The 8,463-nt window shown below is 34.4% G+C and overlaps 1 long non-coding RNA gene across 1 annotated transcript; it reads left to right on the top strand.

Annotated features, from left to right (window-relative positions):
* The first annotated feature begins 1,111 nt into the window (after positions 1 to 1,111).
* LOC120749123 (uncharacterized) lies at positions 1,112 to 7,840 on the top strand. The gene is made up of 2 exons (XR_005699540.2): positions 1,112 to 1,388; positions 5,660 to 7,840. It is a non-coding gene; the product is annotated as an uncharacterized LOC120749123 (long non-coding RNA).
* The last annotated feature ends 623 nt before the right edge of the window (positions 7,841 to 8,463 follow it).

The raw sequence follows: 8,463 nt of genomic DNA, 5'->3' as shown, positions 1-8,463 counted from the left end.
GTAGAATTGAATTTTTTGAACAACCTTGAAAAATTAGTGGAGGCAAAAATTCCTCTATTTTAAATGCAGTTATCTAATAATCATGTTATCAACATGACAGAAAAAATCTGGGCATGATACAAGGTCTTCCTTCAAGTCCTACATTATGTGCTCCCCTACATGACTATAGAAATTATAACAAGATGTGGAAAAAGCTAGGGGTTGCATTTGATATATCTTGCAGTATATGATGTGTCCAATCTATATTAGAGAGTGTGTGCTTTATGCTACTTGTCATGGGTAACAGTATCACTCACACATATTTCCAACTCATACACCATACTCACTGTGATTATTTTTTATATTTTAATTAGCTTGAATGCTGTTGTTGGATTTCTCCAGATGTAAGAAGCTTGCTGAGTTTTCCTGATTATTTAGTTTATTTTTTCTCTTGTGATAGCTGAAAAATAAAACAACTAAAGGTCAAGAAACTCCCTTGTTACTTCCTGCTTTTTGCTCTTCCACATCTCAAAGTCAGTGCTTAATTTGTAAGTCTGTCTTTTGAACTGTTCATGAATGTACTAGGATGATACTAATTTGCTGGAAGCAAAGTTTTCTTTTTGCATGTAGGAAGCTCTCTGGGAGTATATCCCAAGAAGTTTATTATGCTGAAAGGCTTCAAGAAAGGCTTTTTCATGTCAAGTTTTGGAACGCTTGGTGACATTTTGCTGTTGTGATGATTTGTTTTGTTCACTGGTATCATTAGTTCTGAAAGAATACTATTAACATATTATTAACTACTTAACATACTCTTGCAGGTTGTTTTTCAGATTGCTGCAATATCTGCTGAAAATATTTTGTTATGTTGTTTTGATTCCTTTAAAGGAAGATGAGTTATCATTTTTCTACTCCAATATTTCTGATCATTACCGGTTAAACACTTGGTTTTTGTAGATGAATGGATTACAGGCATCTTGTAGATGAATGGATTACAGGCATCCTCGCCCCTGATAAATCACAGCTGTGTTAATTACCAGAAACAACTTTGCCCTTAATAAGTCACAGTTATCCAACAAGGATGAATGTATAAAAGGGTGGGTTAGCTGGTCAGGGAAAGAGCGATCCAGAGAGAAGTATCCAGGTGGAGGATTGACCAAATGAAGAGTGACCAAATAGGAGAGAGAAGTGCTGCTGTAAGTGGTCTGCTGTGAGGTCAGTCTGGATCTGCAATCAGAGCCTGCAGTCAGAGTCTGCAAGGGAAGCCTACAGTGGGAACTTGCTGGAGTTGGAATCAGGATGGCTGAGGTGTGAGGAAGAATAGATGGGGACCTTTTCACACTGATGAACAAGAGTGTGTGTCTTGGCTCATTTTTATCTCTAACATGAGTTCTGCTGCAACAGGTTTTCAAGTATGTTGATTTCTATTCCTTTAAAATGGGCAGTAATGGGTAGGCAGTACCTTCTCTGTTTTGACTGTTGAAGACAAAAAGAATCACTTTCCAGATATGAACAACAGATGACTGCTCATGCACTCTTTTCCCTATACTCCTGCATGGGTCAATGTTTGAATTACTAAACCCCAGGTTTGTTTTGGAGATATTTATTTATTTATTTTTAAGAGGAATTTATGGTCCAGGGACAAAGGCAGAGAATGAGAGGAGCAAAGAGCGGACCACCTAATCACAGCTAACTAAAATTTAACCCTGAAAATCTATATATAATAAAAAAAAGAACCATAAAATTGGATGTATTAGCATATATATAAAGTACTAGGTACCATAAGTCTGGGATAATGTAAGTGCAAAAAGGCTTCTGGACACCAAGATGTATTCTGGGCCAGGTTCTGTTATTCATGAGTGCACTGATCTTCATCATATTATAGTTTAAATATTACCACCTGAATTTAGATTTCTTTAAATATGGATGATATTGCCTAAGGGCCATTTCTTCCAGCCCAAACATGAGATTTAAGTGGATTATGGGGTTTAAAATATTAAAGTGTGACTCTTATTAACATTTTCCACAAACTACCTAATCTCTCAAGTTCCTCTACAAGAAAGAAGCATTTCAGATTTGGTCTCCTGATTTTTGGCTGGGTCAGTAATTTTTGCTGCCCACTAGACCTATGACTCCCAAACTTCATAGTAGTGTAACTTCAGAAGATAGATTAAAGGGTGCTCATTCTCAAACTATATCTACAATATTAGAAATATTACCAATAATATTGGAAAAAATATGTCAAAGAAAAATTACAAATTTAGTGTACTCTTATGTATGCACAAAGACACACAACACTTTTCCTCGACTTTGCTGTTGTCACATTCTGTGAGTTTTGTGAGATGTTTACAGTTCTGTAGCTGAGTTCTCATGTTCATACCATAAACAATTGTTGTTTTCTACATTCCTTTCTGATGATGAAAATTGATTGACTTCTAGCCTGGCCAGTAAGATAGAGAGGTGGTAACCTTGTTCTCCAATCCCTGGTCATTGTTCAGAATCTATATAAGCGAAGTCTTGGTAAATAATAAATCTTTTTCTTCAGCCTTCTTGGAGTCAGATTATGTGAGTATCCATTTTCTCTTTGTGTCCACTAGTGACATTTTGCTAATAATGCTGTGATGACAAACTAATTTCTTAACATAAAAAGCCCAATAGATTTTTTTTTTTCTTTATATTATAGGTAGTATTCCAGTTTCAGTTTCATTTTTATTGAAAAATATCACAATCATAAATGCCTATAATCCAAGCATCCCTCCAGCAAACTGTGCTCTAAATGATCGCATTCATAGGCTGTTACTTCTAAGTAGACATATCTCTTGAAGCTCCACTTCTCTCTAATGGATGTGGCATGGAGTTTGTAATTATAGCAAATCTCTACAATAACTATATATGCCGTCCAAGTATGTGTCAGATTCCTCTTCACACCCAGAAACAGTATACTTATTTTTTCTTCTGATGTTTCATCTCATCTTTCTGATGTTGCATTTAATGACAAAGTTTCAATTACTTCCAGTATATCATTTCCCTTCATTATATTTTGAGTTTTCTGTCTTTATCTTTTAAGGTAAAGTGCACTAACTGCTGTACTTACAAGAAAAAAATGACCTGGTTCACACAGTGAAGAGGTTCTGAATATAGACCCCCAATAGAGGATAATGTCCAGCCTCCCCACAGCAGTACTGTGAATCCCCACTGTTTTCCTAGACAGGTTCTCTACTGTGCTTTCAATTCAGAGGAAACAGACACTGCCTGCAAACTTAGCAGGGTGTCTGGGCATTCAAAGCAATATTTCAATAGGCTGAAAAATTATTTTCAGTTAACAACTGCAAAGCTTAAGTCTACTTTCAGGATCTAAATTTCATTCTGTGCTTGGCTTACTCAGTCTCTTTGAATGCAAAGAAATCTGATGATGTCTGTTGTATGCATATTCTCTCATTAAAATTAAAGATCAGTAGGTGGCAATCTCAATTTAATTGATGTTCTTTTAAAACTAAAAAGTTGAAGATATATGCATGCCTTCCCTCATAGACAATATATTTTGTAAGCCATTTCTTACCAAAATTTGAAGGAAGGAATAATGATGTTAGAAGCTTACTTATTTGTATGCACAGCTCACTCCAAATAATTGAGATTATTTTGGCTGCAGAGAAGGCTGTAACCATATATACATTGATCAGCTATACCAGTTGTCATGAGAAGGAGATTTGATACATATAATTTCAGGCTTTCCATTTTTTTGAGGTAAACTGATATTTAAATATCAATAATAAATATTAATAATAGGCTAGAACAAATTTGTTTGCTTAATTTGTTTTCATGTAAATTGCCTTTGCTTAGTTTGACTTTCATTTTATGATACATTTATGAAACATCATATTCTCTCAAGGCCAAGACAGTTTCCAGCTCTTCTCTTAATCTTTCTTTTTTTCTTTTATTTTTCAAGTATTTTAACTTTCCCCTTAACATTCTACAGTGATCTGAAAAAAAAAACCCCAAAAACAAAAAAAAAAAAAAAAAACAAAAACCAAAAAAAAAACAAACAAAAAAACCAACCAAACAAAAAAAACCCACCAACCCCCCCTAAAAAAATTTAACTCTTATTTTCTATAATAAAGTTAAAATTACTAATTGTAGCCTGCTTTGTTTATTTTTTTTTTTTTCCCTAATAGGGTGAAATCAGCAAAAGGATTTTCTCTGAAATTTGCAGTATAGGTCACTAAATTCATAATTTCTATGCCATTCTATCTTGATAATCTTATGCTGCAGAAATTCGTCCCCAAACAGTAATATTTGCAGCCTCCTTGCCATTTGAGGTTTCTTAAGATAATTTATGTGATCTTTTTCTATATCTATTTATATCAAAATCTACACCTTTATCTATAGATATATATCCATGCATGTTCTCACATCATTAATAAGCCTGTGTCACACCAAGCTTGCAGCCCTCCCAAAAAAGTAGTTATCGCATTTAATAACCAGACATACTATTTACTTGAACGTACTTGCACTATGGTATCTAATTATTTATTTAAATCTTTTTAGTTGTGTGGTTTGGGTGTGGGTTTTTTCATTTTCTGTTTTGTTTGTGCATTTGTTTGGGGTTTTTTTTAATCATTACCCAGCCCTCTGAACTCACCAGCTAACACAGTGTTGAACTAATTTTTATTTGGATCTTTAACTGGTGTTTTGGCATGAATGTACTTTGTGTTCTAGCTATTCTTCTTCTGTCAGCTCACCGTTCTTTAATAATTTTTTGGTTATGAATAGGAGATATTTATCTGTTATGGTACCCTATTCTGTGTGTCCATATTATATTTGTATCAGAGTTTCTCTTTAAAGAACACTCTAAGAAAAGGAAATTACATAATACTGTACTTTTATTAGCCATTTTTCTTTCAGATATTAATTTTACTCTCCACGATTCTTCTTGTCTTTCATTTTGTGCTTATTCTCATATTTGTGTCTTCCTGCTCAACTTCTTTCTGACTTTTTTATATTTGGTTACATTTCTAGTACATAAATCTTTCTAGGTTGAAGCATTACTTTATTTGTATTTGTCTGTATTTCTCCTTCTCTTTACTTCTGTGATGTTTAATCAATATTCTCATGTGATATTAAACACAGAGTTAAGAAAAGGGTTTTCATTTTTTCTAAGTTGCTGAGTTTATTTAGAAAAGAATGAAAAAGAAAAGCAAAATATTTTTCCTAAGGCTGGTCTTTCTAAAGCAGTGTCTGGAGGCCAGTGAGATCAAGATAGCACTTTGATTGATCAGTGTGCAACAAATCTAATCAGCATGTCGCTGTTGGCTAAATTACTGACTTTTCCTATTCAAAGGGAACATCAATGGAAATTGCAGCAATGTTTCTAGCAGTTGGAAGTTTTAAAATAAGCCTATGTTAAAGGAAGAACTGTTACACACACCAGGAGCAAAACCTCAAAATACCTCCTTTGCTTTATTCTGTACAAAGAATATGAAATTATGACCAAATATAACGCTGTTTAAACTGAGCTTTTTTTTGTTGCAGTTAAGGAGGATAGGAATAATGGACAGCTTCTAGAGCACATAGACTTTTAAAAAAATAATTTATTTTCTTTTACTTTTTTTAAAGTCATTATTGAGCCCTCTTATTTATTGGAAAATAATGAGGCCTGTAAATACCTATTTTTCTTCTTTCACAGGAAGGAGAAAGAAGGATGAGGAAATTATGTGCATAATCTTCTGGTCTTTCCACAAAAGTGACTGGTAAACAGACAGAAGAGGACTGCAGAGCTATGAGCCTGTATCAAGGAACTGATGTTATGTTCCATAAAACCTTTGCCAGGAAGAAAGGAGGGTGGACAGGAATTTTAACTTTTCTCTGAATTCCCCCATGCTACTGCCTCATGCACAGAGCTTATTGATATATTCATAGTATATCTTCAAATTTTATTGTAACTCCTATGAATGACAAACCTAGCCTCCTGGCCAGCTCAAAAAATGAAAACAAAACAAAAACAAATAAACAAAAAAACCCTAAACAAACAACAACAACAAAAAAAACACAAGAAAAAAACAAAAACCACAAAAAGACCCCAGCTATCCACAGGCAGGATGGAACAGCTCCCTGCTTGGTTCCCCAGTTCAATATGAAAATTCCCCATCATGTGTGGGTGGCTTGACAATGATGTTCTCTTCTGATGGCATCTTCCTGCCATTCACAGACTGAGTTAGGGCTCTGGATGGTCTGATAAAATTCATCAGGACCCTGTGTTAAGGTATTTTTACTCCTAAATAGGTTACAAATGCCTCTGGGTTATTTGTTAATCACCCTGCAAGTCTAAGCCCTTGTTTCATGGCCTTGTATTTTCTGACAACTGTTGGTTTCTCTCCCAAAGCATGTTGGGGAAGTCACTACACAGAGAAGATTGTATAGGGGAAAAATATTTTTTTCTTTTGCTTATTATTTTGCTTCCTTTTTATTTTATCATTATTATTGAGATTACTTCAGTGTAGCTAACAAAATTGACATACATGCAGATATATATAGAAAGAAACACCTGATATTTCTCACATGTAAATCTGAATACTCCCTACTACTGCCACAACTTTATGCAATGTCATGTTCCTACTACCCAATTAAAAACACACTTTTGTGTCAGAGGCTAGTTTCTGACAAATTGGAATAACTTGACCTGACAGATTTTAAAACATACAGAGAATACTCTATAAAATACTCGAGCTAAGGAATCACAGAATCATAGAAAGGCTTGGATTGAAAGGGATTTTAAACATCATCTAGTTCCAAATCCCTTAACCTGGGCAGGGATGCCATCTGACCAGAAGGGGTTGCTCAAGGCCACACCCAGCCTGACCTTGAGCACTTCCAGAAGTAAAATATTTTTATAGGGGACACTTCTGGACCTTTGGAAGTGACTTTAGCAAGTAAAATTTCAATCCTTGTACTCTACAAGGAACAGCAAATAGTGCTTAACATAGATTTAGATTAATATTTATATTTTTTACAATCTCATGGAAAATTTGCATTCCACTTAAACCCTTAGAAAGGTCAATGTCAGAAGTATTCATGAAACCTGGATCTTTATTTCTACTATTTATTTTAAATGTGTCATTAAAGTTTAGAGACCTCAATGTACCAAAAATCAGACATTTAACACATTTACCTTCAATAATACATAATTCATATTAGTGACTTTTATCTTGAGAAGGTGTTATTTTTTATTATTTTATTCGGTAAATATTGTGAATATTGTTGCAAATTTTAAATTTTGTGAACTTTATTTCCTGTAACTCTGCTCAAGTGATAACCAGCAGAGGCTGTCTAATGGATGTATGTGGTCACTGACAGTGGATTTGGGGAAGATAGATAACAACAGACTAGCCAAAGGCTAATTAGAGCAAAACATCCAGCTAACCACAGTGCTGATCAATGTCCATCTCAAGTCAGTTGTGGAAGAAAGTAACATCTGTAATCAGTATGCAAATATGAGTCAATTACCTTTCTACATCAGTAGTGGACAGCCCAGAGCCCATTGAGCTCTCCAATCATCCACAGGCTGCATGCCCGGTCTGCCCTTGAGTCAGGATACTTCTGAAGGTGTGTCCTTGAGGCTGAGAAATTCCTTGCAACAAGAGATTCTTGGTGATTAACATGTTAAACTTTGAAAGCTAAGCAAGAAAAAGAATTTATTGTGCACATATACTTCTTTAGGCAGAAACCCTCGACTAAATTTGGGTCCAGCTACACCTAAACTCCCTTCTGAGAAGCTTAAAAAGCAAATTGTGTCCTTTCTAAATCTCTTGAATCAACAAAAAGTCCCCTTGACAACTTTATCTGACTCTGTACTCTATGCAGTAAATAATCAAGTGTATGTTGAGTTTAACCTTGTGAAACCACTGCCACATGTACTATTAAATTTGTTAAATCTACTTTATATCAATAAAAAAATTGCTACTTCCCTCTTTAAAGTGAAGTATTTAATTTCTGTGCTTTTTACTAAATTTAAGTGTGCATTAATTTCCTAAGTTATAAGCAATGATAATACAATGTGTCTAAAGTAAACTCTTCAAAATATTTGGAAAGTCTCTGTTTTCAAGACAGTATCTATTGGTGTATTTTATTCAATTAACAGGTTGCAAAAGTTTATGTCATTTGCAGTTACTAATTTTCTATCATTACCCTTGTTCAAGTGTATCACAACCCTTGCTCATATTCAAGGTATATGGCAAAAAATATATTAAATCATGTCCCACACTATTGTGGTGTGAGAAGATAAGGCTTTAGAGGTTTTCAGTAACCACCTGTGTAGAGATTCTTGACTACAAGTGCATCTACCAAACAAGAGACAAAATTTATTACATTTTCCATAGGGTGCAGTGACAACAAATATAAAAAAGGCATTTGATTGCACATTCTAACACACCTTTGAGTAACTTCTTCCTGCCAACGAGCCTTAGGTAAAATAAATGCAATAAAACTGATTGA

The sequence above is a fragment of the Hirundo rustica genome, chromosome 2 (assembly GCF_015227805.2).
Source record: "Hirundo rustica isolate bHirRus1 chromosome 2, bHirRus1.pri.v3, whole genome shotgun sequence".
Lineage (NCBI taxonomy): Eukaryota > Metazoa > Chordata > Aves > Passeriformes > Hirundinidae > Hirundo > Hirundo rustica.
This window is presented reverse-complemented; position numbering and strand designations above follow the sequence as displayed.